This window comes from Macrosteles quadrilineatus, unplaced genomic scaffold (genome assembly GCF_028750875.1).
Source record: "Macrosteles quadrilineatus isolate MER2022 unplaced genomic scaffold, UCM_ALF_1.0 Scaffold_7__1_contigs__length_78375512, whole genome shotgun sequence".
Taxonomy (NCBI): Eukaryota; Metazoa; Arthropoda; class Insecta; order Hemiptera; family Cicadellidae; genus Macrosteles; species Macrosteles quadrilineatus.
The window spans coordinates 861799-878913 of record NW_026542600.1 but is presented as its reverse complement, the minus strand read 5'-3'; the positions used below and the strand labels follow the sequence as shown (position 1 = coordinate 878913).

At 34.8% G+C, this 17115-nt stretch overlaps 1 protein-coding gene across 1 annotated transcript in view; it reads left to right on the top strand.

Annotated features, from left to right (window-relative positions):
- Positions 1-17115, top strand: part of LOC128999116 (flotillin-2) — a 344453-nt gene that overhangs the window by 30618 nt on the left and 296720 nt on the right. The gene's annotated exons all lie outside the window — the stretch shown is intronic.

Genomic DNA, 17115 nt, shown 5'->3' with positions numbered 1-17115 from the left:
AAGTTTTAATTTAGTATCCTTAACCACGCTTTGGAACAAAGTAATAAGTGAAAAAAACAAAATGGTAGCTGTGTGAGTAACTATGGACTTCCGGACAATTAAAATATGATATATAGATATATTTCTTACTCAGGAACAATGCCCTGCAATATTGGTAGAGTTCTGGGACACCCTGTAGACTCTCTTGAAGGTGACGGACCGAACCCCAAAAACTCCGGCCGCAGAAACCTACAGACTAAGGAAATTTGCATTTGTCTGTTTGGAGTTTTATTAAAATATTTACCCGAATATGTAAGATATATTTCCCATTTAAACAAGCAGACTATAAGGCCCGCCGCACATTGGAGCGAGGCGAGGTGCAGGCTAGGTGCAGGCGAGGTGCAGGCGGGCGCGGCTGATTCTGTAATACACGTGTTTATATGGAGCACCGCACATTGAGCAGAGGCTGCGCGCAGCCTCCGCGCAGCACAGCTGCAGCCTCTGTCAGGCCTCCGCGGCGTTGTGGTTGGAATACAGTTTTCCTGCACCTCGCTCGCGCCTGCGTTGGTTTTCTAGTGTTTTGTTCGTGAAAGATATAGTAGGAGCATTTTATTCAGATGGCTATAGTTGTTGAGCATTGCATTCATTTTCGCTAGTGGCACTTTTAAGAAAATTATGGATATCATCAAACTGTTGTTTGTTCACACGAAAAAATGCTCGTAAAAAGACCGGTATGGCAGTTAAGTAGTTAAAACATAATCTCCACGACTTAATCTTTTTTCATCTACCGTAATCACATTTCCAAAAACAAATCGTTTTTCGGATAGCGAATAGAGTAAAACTAAATTATTCAACTAACAATTAGAATCAGTAAATGTCAAAAAAGCTTCCCCTACTTCCGAAAGTACGACCAAAGCTAGGAAACCTCTGTCCCGCCTCGCTTCAATGTGCGGTGACACGAAAAAGTCTTCGCTCCCGCCTGCACCTAGCCTGCACCTAGCCTGCACCTCGCCTCGCTTCAATGTGCGGCGGGCCTAAGAGTGTACTAATTATCCATAAGAATAACGTTGGAATTTGAAATTTACGGTTTATTTTATTTTACTTGTAACCTTAATAATTGTAAAACGATGCTTTGAGATTCAAAATTGTTCCTCTTTAGCCCTTCACAATGGCTGTAATGTAGACTGGACATTTTGTTGTTTTAAGGGTAAAAAAACCAACCTGTAAAATCTCTAAACATCCCGTCCCCATCGAGTTATAAGTGTTGTTCCCCACGGACTTGTACCATAAGTGTTTTTAGTCTCAAGAACACCGAAGTTAAAAAGTAATTCGGTCCCGGTCATAGGTCTTACCGTGCTAATTACGGGAATAGCTTTTGGGAAATTAAAATGGCATGATTTTACCCCTTTTAGTAGATGAATAGAGGTAAAATTATGTAGATAGATCCAATCTACCATTTTGATTGCTGTACCCTGGCTGTGTAATTTCTGTGACGGAATCGGAGTCACTGCAAGTTTTGTGAAGCATCCAGTTACGTTTTATCACATGTATCGATATAACAATCACTACAGTAGTCATAATCACCTTTAAGTTCATCATCTTTGATCAGACCTCAAATTACGTCTCCGTTAGAGAAAGTGAAGCCACATCTAGTATTCACGCAATTATAATCATGCATTCAGTTTTAACCATGTTTCATTCATTAGATCGTCTACGTACACACTTCTGTTCTTGCGCAAAACGTCCAGAGCAGTAGGGGTAGAAACGTACGTAGTAAGCTGTAACGAATTACTACCAATCTATAGCGAATCACCAATGGACACGGAAATATTGCTACGACCGGCTGGCATAGCCACAAATTCACATCTGAACCCTTTCAATTATATTAAAAACCTTTCTTTTAGCGAATTTTCCATATAGGGTATAAGCGTTTACTTTACTTTTTCGTTTTGAGGTCACCAGAGGCCAAAAACACCATTCTTTCAAATTCATAAATATATGTATGTGTCCATTAATTTGCCAATTTTGATTAAATTTTGTACAATTGTGTGAACCTACGTATATTCGAACGAGTTCGCGAACCAGCATGATCGGATTATGGGAACGGGGGTTTATGGAGGGATTTATAGGGGGGAAATTGTTTTTCCCATTTTTGACCTTAAAGACGCAAGATTTCATAGATTTCTCTTCAAACCATTTTGTAGAGCTTAAAAAAAGAGATAATTTTGTATATTGAAGCGTTGTTGTATGCCCAACGGTCACGGAGATAATAATAAAAAATAAAATTTAAATTTAAAATTCCCATGTAAATAAATTGTTGTAGTTTGCTTGCTTATGGATATATTTAAATCAAATTTGGCCCATTTTGTTTATTTCATACTAAGCTATCAACATTTTAATAAATAAAGAATATTTTCCCCGTAGCAGCAAACCTAAGTACTCACTAAAATTAATGTTATTTAAATAAGAAATAAATCTGAAACTTTTTAGTGAATATTTTATAAGAAATCAAGCCGGGTAAATGGAAATTCGCTTAGTCTGCAGGTTTGCTGTGGCGAGGGTATTTAAATGGTCGAACTAAAGTTTCAGTGAATTTAGCTAAAGCGATACATATATTGCTGATCGACGATATTCTTGTCATCGAACATTTATTCTGAGGCAGTCGCGTGTAATTTAAACTTGTAATCAACCAAAGCCGTTGGGTGTGAATAAACTCAGAACTCTTGACTGTAATGGATTTGTTTTCATGTATGAATCCAATCAGGTTTATAACTGGCGTTAAATAGTGGTTTGGTGATCACAGAAGTTGAACAGCGCGATCTCACAGAAAGATGTCCCGGGTCCTGGGTTCCTGTCACGTTCCATACCCCACTTTTAGATCAGCTAGAGATTTGAAATTTGATTCTATTGCAAGTCTTGGTCACAACTCCCCTGAAATATTCCAAACATTGTCAATTTCCATTATTAACCACTCCGAAATTTCGAATCCCCCATGGAAAGTGACTTTGGTTTGCGGATATAAACGATTTAGGAACGTGAAAAGACAAACAATATGGCAAAGATGTAGAAAATAATCTCGAAAAATCTAGGTAATTCCTAAAAGTGACTTAAAAAAAAATTAACCCTTTTAAAAATCCAAAAAGGCGGACATCTGAAAACGACATAATATGTTTTTTCGACGGATTCCGGTGACTAAAGGGAAGTTGTATCGTAAAATTGACAGCATTGCTCATTTTTGACGCTCTTTAACTTAGGTGGCGCTAAGTTTTTCAAACATTGGAAGCTTTCATAAACTTTTCAATTGTTTTGACAACCTTTTCTACTTTACTCCAAATTATAGGAAAAATCTTGTAGCTTATAGTATAGTTTATCTGGGGGTTGTTTATCCTTTATTCATGTTGAGTTATAATGATTGTGAATTGGAAGCAATGTGGATTAAAGTTGTAATTCAACATTATCAATGAGAGTGTAAAGGCTGATAGACGACATCGTTTTCATCAGTGGATTTGACAGTTCTGAGGCTTCATAATCCTCTGTCTCGGGTGGTTAGCTGAGAGGAGGCCGGTTGTGGTGGTTGAGTACCACCTCTTTACATCCCCAAATACATTCTTAAAACGAGAAAACTGCAAAAAGTGCTTTCAAGTGTCCGACATCAATGGAGTTATAAAATAATTTGAAAACAAAATGTAAATGAGTTTGGTACAAACGAATGTCTACTGATATGTTACATATTCCTCTAAATATTTGAATACATCGATATTTTACCAAACGACTGTGTATAAATTATGATTTCAAGTATTGCTGTAGCAGATAAAATCTTCAGTTTTGTATACCATTTCGTCTCTCTGATTGATGGCAATCAGAAAGAATAAAAAAATGCAATTCATTAATAGGTGCTGCATGTTATTAAAATATCTATGAAAATATATAGAACAGAATTGGGAATATCTTAATTACAACATACGACGATGTGATTCTCGTATGAACATTATTTTTCCAATAGTCGCAGTTTCATTCTCATTGTTAAAGCACATACTAACTCATAGAGATTTATATAATTCCGGGCTCGTGCCTAGCGACCTTGGACAAAAAATCCTTCCATATTTGGTAGTATTTCAAATAAGATAACAATTCGAACATAATTGTTTCCATTATTGTTATTCATCTCAAGGATTACAAACAAAGTAAGTCCTATCTGTGTTACGCCATCTAGAATATTAAGTGCATTTGACTTGTTTGATTTCTAAGGAAATTTGTTCATTCTAGTTGCGTAAGTCTTTTTTCTCCTAGTCAGAAGGCGTTTGTCCTTAGTTACTTTTTTCGATTAAATTGTTTAGTTTTAGTTTACATGGATAGTTCATTTTCTCAACAAAAAATTGATTAGTTACGGGTTTTTTTATTATTTGCACCGATAAGTAGTATTGTAATTAATATCGATCTTAATTGCTGTAACCAAGGTAATCCAAGGTGTACAGTATTATGTAATTGGCAATCGCAGTAAAATGATTATAAAATCAGGAGACTGCATATCAAGTCTCAACTAAGTATTATTGATCTCAGTTCTTATGTCATTATATTATATATATTTTTTAATGTATTACTTACATATTTGTTCTTTTGCAGGTAATTCGTCTTTACTTATGTTTGAACCACAGTACAGTATAACATGTAAGTACAGTATAGTTTTTTTAATTTATTCCGCACACCGCATATTTGTCACTAACAGATGTAATTCTACTTAGGAAATAGGGAGAGTGAGCTGGTATTTAGTAGTGGTAGAGCGCGGGACATCGGTCCTAGAGGTCCCAGGTTCAAATCCTGCCAATAATGAATGTATTTTGTCTAAGTGATAGTAACGCAACCTCTTGCCTAGTCACATTAAAAGCCCTAGGAAATAAGCCATAGCAGATCAAAACTACTTCATAGGCCTTGAGTGTTTGATCGAAATAAGTTACAATATATACTATAATGAATGTGGCAGATACCAATAATTAGGGTTTTTTTACGTTCCATTAAAATCCATTTCATATAATGTCATTTCTCAGTGCGCCTATGAGGATATTTCTGAAACTATACTTCAAATCTTAGACCTCTAGGCCTGAAAGATGCAGACAGTGTTACAGGGGAGGTTGTACAAACCAATATAGATTATAAATTGAGGAATGACTTACCCCTAGAGCGATTTGACGATAAACTATTTCTACTCTTAGTTTTACATGACTGTGTGATGAGGGATTGGTTTCAGTCACCTGGCCAATCCGACATTCGGTTTTCAAGTTTTGATTCACACCAATTACATTTACTTACTAATACAGGTTGTCTTGCAACCACATGAACAAACTTCGTCACGTTATTCAGCGTGTCAAAAAGGAACAAAAAATGTAACATAACATGTGTCCTATCTCAATCCGTTTTCGGTCTATCTGTATGTGTGTGATGTTTAAAAAACATTCATAACTCATTATCTGTTTGATCTACAGCTTGGGAATTCTGTAAAATTTGTATCTTATTGATCTCTATGTTTGTGTAAAATATGAATTAAACCCCTTGAACCATTTAAAAATGGCGGTTTTACCAAATATGTTATGCCAAATTCCATGGAAACCGTTAATTTTACCAAATATGTGCAGGGCAGGTCAAATCTAGTAACTTTCATGCAAATTACAACGATATCTTATAAGCTTAAAAGAAATTAATTTTGTTCTTACCATACCTTCAGTTTTCTCCATATAAACAATGTTAAAAAGTAGGTTAATCGATTTAACATTGTTTAAATGAAGAAAACTGAAGGTAGGCCTATGGCAAAAAATATTTCTCAGTTATTCTTTGTTCAAACTAAGCTTATAAGATATTGTAATTTGCGTAAAATTTATTAAATTTTACATAGCCTTCAAATATTTTGTTAAATTCATGGTTTTCGTGGAATTTGACATGATATATTTTGAAAAGCCGCCATTTTTAAACGTTTCAACGGTTTATGTTCAAATTTTGCGCAAAAAGAGTGGTCAATAAAAACACACGTTTACAGCATTTCAACGCTATAAATCAAGCATTTAAGAAGTAATAAATGTTTTTGTAAAATCACATATATACAGATAGACCGAAAACGGAATGAGATAGGACACATGTTATATTAAATTTTTCGTTTCTTTTGACATGCTGAATAACGTGACAAACTTTGTTTATATGTTTGCAAGACACCCATGGTAGCGCATTTGTTTGTATTTTTGAACCGGATTTACAAATCCTGTACACTTCCAGCGGATGTAATAGTTAAGTCCAGTTTAACCGCACGTGTAAATGAGTAAACCACTTCCAAGATGAACTCGTTATCTGGGGACTTCGATCTCAAGTTCACTGCTGCCATTAAAGGTGATTATCTGAAGTAATTGAGGGCTTTGCGCCAACCATGACATAACTAGTTACCCTGAAAGCCAGGTATTTTATACGCCCACGGGAGCAACCCGTTGGAAATACCTTTACTTTTTCCAGAGACTTAACTGGTCAAACCTTTTATACAGGGTGTTTCTAAATTGTCTGGACATAATTTCTGGACTTGTTCCTTGGGCTAAGACAGACATAAAATGCCTTATAATGAGTAAATTCCTAGATTTATGTTTGTCGTTCTGTTTGTGATTTTTAAGAATTATTGATATCTTAGGAATTTTTCGAGATTTGAAACATGCATTGATTGTGGCATTGATTTTTAAACATTTCAAAATTAGTATAAATGTGTATTTAAGAAGGTAAAAAGAGCTTACAAAGTTTTGGTCCAATATCTCAAGCCGTTTTAATATGGCAGTCATTTAAAATCTTTAGTGCCAAATTTCATAAAAACCGTAAATATTGATAAATTCGTTCTTTGAATAAAAGATATTGAGAATTTAAATCCAAATCAAATAAGACCTTGTTTGTTAAAATCGGATGACAAGCAACAAAGTTATCAGTTTTTTTCTACGTTCGGATACGCAATTTAATAGGCCTACCATTACTGCTCTGTAAAATAACAAATTATAAACAATATGGAAGTCCTATTCAATTGTGATTCGAATGTAGAAAAAACACTGATAACTGGGTTGTTTGTCATCTGATTTTAACAAACAAGGTCTTATTTGATTTGGATTCAAACTCTCAATATTTTTAATATGAAGAACGATTCTTTTAATTTTTGCGGATTTCATGAAATTTGGCACTAAAGATTTTTAATTACAGAAAAAAAACTGCTTGAGATATTCGACCGAAACTTTATAAGCTCTTTTTACCTACTAAAATACACATTTATACAAATTTTGAATTTTCTATAGTGAAAAATGCTCCAGATATAAAATACTTCTTAAAAACCACAAACATATCGACAAACAGAAATCTAGGATGTTTAGACCCATACTTATGTGGAATTTTATGTTTGTCTTAGTCCAAGGAACAAGTCCAGACAATTTAGAAACACCCTGTATATAAATTAAATTTGATCAATTCTTTGAGTTTCTTCATAGGACCGTTTTTCTAATCTTACGTATAATAAAACACATTTTGAAATACTATAGTAACAAGTTAATCATTTTTTAAGTTTACTTTTTACACCTTGTATAATTAAGTTATTTGAAACTGATATGAAATACGAAGTGTAAAACGATCTAATTGAGTGTTATTTAATTAAATGGGACCAGTTTTAGTTCAATATCCATAATGTTATGTATTTACTTTAGCTGGATTAGCTCTTTGACCTTGCCCTGGTGTCAGAGACCTTGCTCTTCATTTTTTACTTGACTAGTTCCGTTGTCGCTGTGTTTGACCTATCTTCGCACGAATGTGGTTTGGGTGACTGTACAATGTCACGACATCCACTAAATGTTGGTAAACTTGATTTCCTAGGATATTTTTGCTTTCTCTGTGAGTTTTAGAGAATTTCCTTTAGGGGAAAAGCTATGGTTACCGTAAGCCTCGTGGTAAGAGCTACACCCGAAACCATATTAGTTTAGTTCGGCCGCTTAGAAAGCGACCTCCTCTAGCATTGGTTAGGATTAGCGCGCAGGTCGTTTTGATATATTTTTTTGATGTTCTAAGATTGCTAAAACACCATGCTTTTTGAAAAGCGTTCAGAAAGAAGTTTCTTGCAAAAATATCATAGAAATAGAAAATTAACAAAATTTAATATAACACTAAAAAAATGAAAAAGTTACCACCCAATTAGCTTACTAAGAGACATAACATACTAGGGTGTTTCCAAATTGGCTGGACATATTTTGTGGACTTGTTCCTTGAACCTAAAATGCCATACCGTATGAGTATGGCTCTAAATGCCTGCATTTCTCTCTGTCGGTATGTTTATGATTTAAAAAAAATATTGTATATCTTAGGAGTTTTTCTAGATATGAAGTACAAAATTTGTATAAATGTGTAGTTTAAAAGTTAAGAAGAGTTTAAAATGTTCGTTATAAGTTATAACATCTCAAGCCATTTCAATATGGCAGCCGTTTAAAATCATAAATGCAAAATTTCAAGAAGACCGTAGGTATTTAGAAAACTGTCTTCATAATAAAAAATATATATATTTTAAATCCGAATTAAATGAAACCTTGTTTGACCAAATGGGATGACAAACAACCGAGTTATCAGTTTTTTTCTTCATTTGGTTACGCAAATTTTAATAAAACCTAACTTATGAGCAGTATGGAAGTCATTTTAAATTGCGTAACCAAATGTAGAAAAATCCTGATAACTCGGTTATTTGTCATCCGATTTTAACAAACAAGGTCTCATTAGATTTGGATTAAATTTTTTTATCTTTTTTTACTATAAAAACAATTTTTTAAATAATACGGTTTTTATGAAATTTGGCATTACAGATTTTAAATGACCGCCATATTGAAATGGCTTGGAACGACATTTGTGGGGCTATTTTTACCTTCTAAACTACACACACATTTATACAAATTTGAAATTTGTATTTTGAAAAATGTCCAAGATATAAAATAGTTTTTATAAAAATCACAAACAGACCGACAGAAATCTAGGCATTTTAGGCCCATACTTCTCCGACATTTTATGTTTGTCTTAGCCCAAGCAACCATTCCACAAAATATGTCCATAAAATTTAGGAAACACCCTGTATAACTCTCAAATTGGATAATCATTAAACATGAACTGATTCATGATAAATCATCAATCCAAGTAAAAGAACAGTTTTAATGACTCATCGATTTCAAATGAATTACCACTCAACACAAAGTATCCCAATCCGAAATATTTCTCCGAATTGAAGAATTGTATCAAGGCAACGCGAAGGCTCAAGGTTCAGTTCCGGACGTTGCTCCACGACGACTTCCTCGGCCATCGGTGTCGATGAGGCAACTCATATAAGTACAACTATGAGGTGTTGGGTATTACATACTCTCACATTCAGTGCTGCTGTGGACAGTTGAATTTAAAAATATACATTAAGAACTCATATATGAACTTGTAAACTCTCCAAAGTCCATGCCACAAGTAAATAATGTTACTGACTTTGTCTTTTCATACAGAGCGCATATAAAGTTCCACACTGGTTTAATATTTTATAAACGACAACAGATCAATAAGATTTGGTACATCAACACCATACCTAAAAATCTACCTTTTTTAAGGAACGTTAAGGAATTTTCTGTGCATTGCTATTATACGCTAACTCCTCAGGGGGTCAGCCCTAGGAATCGAAAGAAAATCGTTAACGTAAGCATAGGTTGATGTGCACATCAAATTAAAGGTCTTTATTAGTGGATTACATTGCCGCAAATTCAAGCTCAAAAGAACGACTGAGTAAAAAATGGCAGTCGTTCAAAGATTCAAAATGGCTGATTCAAGAAATCTTTGAACGGCTAACATTTTTACTCAGTTATCCGTTTGAGTTCAAATTTGTGGCATTATATTCTGTTAGTAAATGTCTTTAATTTGATGTACATATCAACCTATGCTTATATTTAAGATTTTCTTCTGACTCCTTGCAGGACGTCCCCATGATATGACAGAAAATTGATGGTTCCTTAAAAAAGTAGATTTTTAGGTGTGGTGTTGATGTACCGAAATCTTATTGATTAATCTGTTGTCGTTTAGAAAATATTAAGCCGGTGCGGGACTTCTTGTGAAAGATTCTATACACCCTGTATAATCTTTCGCAAGCAGTTTAAACGAATATCTCAAAAATCTTTTTTGTTTTCTTGGCCAAACAATGAATAAACTTTAACGTTCCGAAGAATGTGGATGTTGTGCAGAGTGTGAACCGGCTGGTAATTAACTACATCAAACTGAATGACCGTCAAATGTTGCTGATTACCTCAAATTGCTGCGACGATTTTCGTTCATTAAGACGAGGAACAACACAAGCTTCTTTATCACTACGCCTGATTTATTGTCCAGATATATACATCGTGGGCCCTGGCCATAGCACGCTTTTATAGCAAATTACTGAGTGTAAGGCCAGTATTCTGAAATGGTATGTTTTAACTAATTTGCTTTAATAGTTTTAATAATTTGGCAAATTTTATTTATGTTTCAGTAGTTTTCGCAACATTTTTCTAACTTAAGAATTCTCTTGCTGAACTTATTAGTGTATTAAACTTGTCTTCGTTTCATGCATGACCGTATCTTTAATTTTGGACCTTACATGTTTTTTCGTAACTCTACTCCTTAACCCTTTAAATTGAAGTTAATGCCAGGATCTGATTTTTTTACTAGGTTTTATGAGGTTTGCCAATTCTGTGGATGCAAGGAAATTGAAACTTTGCTTATTTTTCAGACTTGATTTCAAACCAAGGTCTGACTCTGAAACGTATCTTATTACGATTCCCCTACTCAAATAAAATTCAGACGTGCCAGATACTTAACATCTGATCTGGAGTTTTAATAACCAACGCAAAAAATTTGAACTTTCAATAAATAGCTATGAAATACACGTAACATTGAATTAACTACTTTAGAATTAGCTACAAACTCCATATACAGGATGGAAATTAAGTCCTAGGACTATTTATAACTTAAAAACAAAAAGAGATTTCACAACCAAATTTTGCGTTACTAGTAATAGTAAGCTGCTCTTTTTTTTCAGAATCAGAATCAGAAAATTCTGATTAAACGTCAGAATCAGAAGATTCTGATCAAAACGTTTTAAAGTTAGAAAGTCATCTTGAAACAATTGTCACCCAGTATAGAGTTAGATGTCGGCAGTGCCGTACACCTACACACGGTTGGTTCTCGCTTTGATTTTTGCATCCAGAATTGACTACACCCACAGAATGACATGGTTCACGCTCTGCACTTTATTACTCCATTTGACCACCATTGAGGAAGTTTTAGCTTTTGTGTACATAGTGATCGTATATCACCTATGAGGGACGGCCCATAGGGAGTAAGTTGAAAATGTTAAGTATAAGCATATGTTGATATATACGTGAAATTAAACATCTTATTGAACTAAAAACAATGCCGCAAACCGGACCTCAAATGGACAACCGAGTCAAACATTGAAGCCGTTCAAAGATCTATTGAATCTGCAATTTTGAATCTTTAAACGGCCGGCATTTTTTACTCAGTCGTTCTTTGGATCTAAAATTTGTGGCATTGTATTCTACTAATAAAGACCTTTAATTTGATGTGCATATCGACCTATGCTTACCCTTAAGATTTTCAACTTACTCCCTATGGGCCGTCCCCCATAGGTGACTTCCGATCACCATGTACACAAAAAAGTAGCTTAGTATTACCAGTAATGATATGCCAAATTTGGTTGTGATATCTCTTTTCGTTTTAAAGTTAGAAAGTCATCTTGAAACAATTGTCACCCAGTATAGAGTTAGATGTCGGCAGTGCCGTACACCTACACACGGTTGGTTCTCGCTTTGATTTTTGCATCCAGAATTGACTACACCCACAGAATGACATGGTTCACGCTCTGCACTTTATTACTCCATTTGACCACCATTGAGGAAGTTTTAGCTCGAAACTATTGCTTGAATCTATTGGTTTATTATTTATTCCGTGTTTACGCAGAATTAATGTTGTTTGAAATACTACCTAGCCGTCAGTATAAATCTTACTTTACTTGTTTGACTTGGTGGCTTTTGTATTATTAAAATAGGAATTGTTTATACTAAGTTTGATTAGTCATAGATCATAGGGTAGTCAAGTTGTACAATTTTAGGTGTTAGTATTCAGTTAGTTAATTGATAAATATTTATCTTGGTTGATCATATAGACAAATTATGAAGTAAAGTTTCCTCTGGTATAATTTATGTTGCGTAACTAATTCAAATTTTGCTCGTATGTTTTACTAAAGGCTCAGAATACATTTCCAATATAGGGAGCCGCACATAAGCACAATACTCGACTTCGTAACCACCCAGCCATCCTGAGACATAATCTAGAGTTTTATTTTTTTTAAACCGCAGCTGTAGGTGCTAGGTTCTTTATTTTAATTTTCAGCAATGTGTTCTACTAACTAAGACATTTAATTCGATACCAAACTTGACCTATGCTGCTATTTAAGAATGTTGTATGACTCCTCGTGGGCCGTCCCCTTTAAGAGATAAAAAAGTAATAATAGCTTAAAATAGTACACTTTTATAACTATTATAGATAAATCAAATCTCACTCCTTATCCATAATGGTAAAAAATATCCCCTTCCGGGACTTTTTAAACACAGTTAGGCCTATATCGCTTGGACCGTTGCCATGTTCATCCTTACCGCCTACTCCCTTCGAAAAAAATTGAAAGCAATCCTTGACTTTTGGGCCGCAAAGGGCCTCAACCTTCCTTTGTTACGGCACCGGAACAAAAAGTGTAACCTCGGTTTCCGGAAATTTTGTATACAAAAACAAGCGCCCACGGTTGATGGTAACTGTATACGACGCGAATTTCTTTAGAATTCAATTTGACATACTTTTGAACTATTGTGTTGTCCATGTTGTAACACTATTGTAGAGTATGTAGTCAAGCAAAATATCTTGCACATGAGGTTAGTTTTAATAGTATTAAATCAATTGGGTTTTGATTGGTATTGCACTGTCTACTGTCTACAGTTTTGATTATGAGCCTTATTAAATCAGGGTTAGAAATATAATGTTTTGCTAACACTTTTCCCCATTAGCATCCTATTAATTTCATCATATGGTTATTAGTTTGTCGATTTGTTCACTTCAGTAGAGGTAATACCAGAATATGACCTCACTTTCGGCGTTTTAGAGGCACTTTTAGGGCACTTTTTATAGGGGAAAAATGAGAAAAAAATGGAAGAGCTTTTTTTGGCCACTTTTTTAAAGATCCAGCTCTCGACCTATACACCCCTATATAAATTTTCTACTTTTTTAATACTGAAAAACACGTCTGGAATATGGCTCATTTTTTTGGCCACCCGGCTCTCGGCACGCGAACTCGGGCGCGCTCCTGGTCGCGGGTGTGCTCTAGGCATGCTCTCGACCCATGGCGTGCTCCCGGTCGCGGGCGTGCTCTTGGCATGCTCTTGACCCATGGCGTGCTCCATGCTATGGTCGGGCTCCTGTCCTATGCTCCCGCTCCTGACTCTAATGAATGACTGAGTGTAACCCAATGACCCCAATCAAAACTAATTGTTAATTTTTTCTGCCTGTCTGGCGCCAATCTGTCTGGGGCAGGTTTTTTGACAATTTTTGGGTATAAAAGGGGGAGATTCTATCGTATCCTCACTCACTTGGACCACCTCGCCCACCTGGACCACCTCGCCCAACTGGACTACCTCACCCGCCTGGACCACCTCACCCGCCTGGACTACCTCGCCCGCCTGGACCACCTCGCCCACCTGGACCACCTCGCCCGCCTGGACCACCTCGCCCGCCTGGACCACCTCACCCGCCTGGACCACCTCGCCCGCCTGGACTACCTCACCCGCCTGGACTACCTCGCCCGCCTGGACCACCTCACCCGCCTGGACCACCTCACCCGCCTGGACTACCTCGCCCGCCTGGACCACCTCACCCGCCTGGACCACCTCACCCGCCTGGACTACCTCGCCCGCCTGGACCACCTCGCCCGCCTGGACTACCTCGCCCGCCTGGACCACCTCGCTCATCACCTGAATCTTCTTGTTTTAACATGTAAGCTAGACTAGTGTAGGCCTAATATATTGTCGCGTGTCGGGTCATGGGATCAATTGGTTGTGACCAATTGATGCTTGTACTCATACTTGTACTCTGTATTTCTTTTAGTTTGAAGTTTAGTTTCTTTTAGTTCTTTTAGTTGAATTTAGTTTTGATTTAGAAAATTATAATTGCCAAATCTAATTGTGTGAAATAATTTTGAATATTAAAAATATAAAATTAATATTCAAAATTATTATTTTTATTAAATGAAATTTTTTAAATGTAATTTCTACTATATATAGAAGATGTCAACCTAGTTTTTTAGTTACATGTCAATTGTATGCTGCTTCCCTATCTAAAATGTAACCTTATTTTGTTATTACTATTTTCAAGTGAGTCAAAAGTGTACAAGTTATTTTTTTAAAACTTAGCCGAATCTCAATCACTGGGGACTTTGAGTCAAAAGTGTACAAGTTATTTTTTTTAAACTTAGCCGAATCTCAATCACTGGGGACTTTGAGTCAAAAGTGTACAAATTATTTTTTTTAAACTTAGCCGAATTTGACTCACCTGGGGACTTTGAGTCAAAAGTGTACAAGTTATTTTTTTTAAACTTAGCCGAATCTCAATCACTGGGGACTTTGGGTCAAAAGTGTACAAGTTATTTTTTTAAAACTTAGCCGAATCTCAATCACTGGGGACTTTGAGTCAAAAGTGTAAAAGTTATTTTTTTTAAACTTAGCCGAATTTGACTCACCTGGGGACTTTGAGTCAAAAGTGTACAAGTTATTTTTTTAAAACTTAGCCGAATCTCAATCACTGGGGACTTTGAGTCAAAAGTGTACAAGTTATTTTTTTAAAACTTAGCCGAATCTCAATCACTGGGGACTTTGAGTCAAAAGTGTACAAGTTATTTTTTTAAAACTTAGCCGAATCTCAATCACTACATAATTTTTTCATAGGTAGTCTTCTCTATATAACTAACACTAACTCTGTATAAATGTAGACTCAGCATTCTGCTAAAAAGAGTTTTTATTTAAGATTTAGAATTTAGTTTTGATTTAGAAAATTTTTATTGCCAAATATTATTGTATAAATTGTTTTGAATATTAAAATTTAGAATTATGATTTGAATTATTACTTCTCATTAATTTAAATTGTAAAAATGTAATTTCTACTATATAGAAGATGCCAACCTATTTTTTAATTTCATATATAAAAATGAAGACCACATGTCAACATTGTTTTGCATCGCTCTCCAAAAAAAGCAACCTTATTCGCCACTACAAGGTAATACATAAAATGAAGGTAAAACTGTGCAAAGTTTGTGATTTAATCTGTGATAGTAACATAGCTCTAAAATCTCATATATTACAAACTCATAAGACTTGTAATTTCTGTAAAAGAAATGTTGTTGGTCATTTTAAAAGACACGTAAATTCTTGTAACAAATGTCCATATACAATGATTAAATTTGTCGGTGAATCGATTAAAACTGAACTTAAAAGTACTCTTCAGTCTTGTCCTCTACCAATAAAATGGACTTTAGTAAGGAGAATCAAATTTATAAAATATTCAATGGATCAAAACGGAAAATTAGTTAATGAGAAAGAATGTATTGCAGATTTTAGAAGCCTTACTATCCTAACCATTGAGAAGAGAGATTTAAAGCATCAAATTGAAAATGCTCTTTTAAAGATTGACACTTCCATGCACAAATACCAAGCCGAAGGTAGTGGATGGATATATGACTATACTAAATATTGGCAGTTGCACGTTTACAAGTATAAGCCCCTAACTCCAAAGTCATATATCCCCACACCAAAAAGTATTAAATTGACAAAAGCAGTTTTAAATATAAAGAATGCTGATAATAAATGCTTCCTTTGGTCAATTTTAGCAGCTTTACATCCAAGGAATGCTAAAAATGCTGAAAGGGTATCGAAATATGCACCCTATGAAAATCAGTTAAATATGACAAACATAAAGTATCCTGTTAAAATATCTGATATAGATAAATTTGAAAGACAAAATAATATAAGTGTTAATGTATTTGGAGTTGAAGACCAAAAATTTATATATCCATTAAGAAGAACCAAACTGAATAGTAATGCTCACATAGATCTATTATTATTACAACAAGGTCGTAAATCACATTACTGTTTAATTCGTGATTTTGATAGGTTAATGCTACGGTCAACAAAAGATAACAGTAAAAAGCATTTTTGCAAGTTTTGTTTACAACATTTTTACACCAAAGATAAATTGGAGCGTCATATAACATATTGTAAAAACTTTGATGTCCAACGAGTGGAAATGTCTAAACAAGATACATTACAATTTAAAAATTATAAATATCAACTTAAAGCCCCATTTGTAATTTATGCTGATTTTGAGTGCTTTATAAACTCAAACAAGCATATTCCATCGGGATTTGCATTCGTTGTAGTGAGAGATTCTAAGATTATTTCTGAAGAGTTATATAGTGGTGCAAATGTTATGGATGTGTTTTTCGAAAGATTATTTGAGACTTATGATTGTATTAAAAGTCAAATGGCGATATATATTCCCCTTGTAATGACTCCTGAGCAAGAGGCATCTTTCCAAAACTCAACCCATTGTCATATTTGCGAAAAGCCTCTATATTTTGATAGGGTACGTGATCATTGTCATTCAAATGGCCGATACCGTGGAGCTGCCCATAATGATTGTAATTTAAACTATAAAGTAACAAAGAAAATACCAGTATTCTTCCATAACTTGAAAAATTACGATGGACATTTAATAATGCAACACTTGGGAAAATATAATCGTAAATTAAATTGCATAGCCAAAGATATGGAAAAGTACATTTCATTCTCTGTTGATGATTTAGTATTTTTAGATTCCTACAACTTTCTATCCCTTCCATTATACAAATTAGCTTCCAATTTAAATACATTTAGATTTATAGACAATCCACTACTACAACGTAAAGGCGTATTTCCCTATGAATATATGACAGGACCAGATAAGTTTACAGAGTCTCTACCTCCAATTGAAAAATTTTAC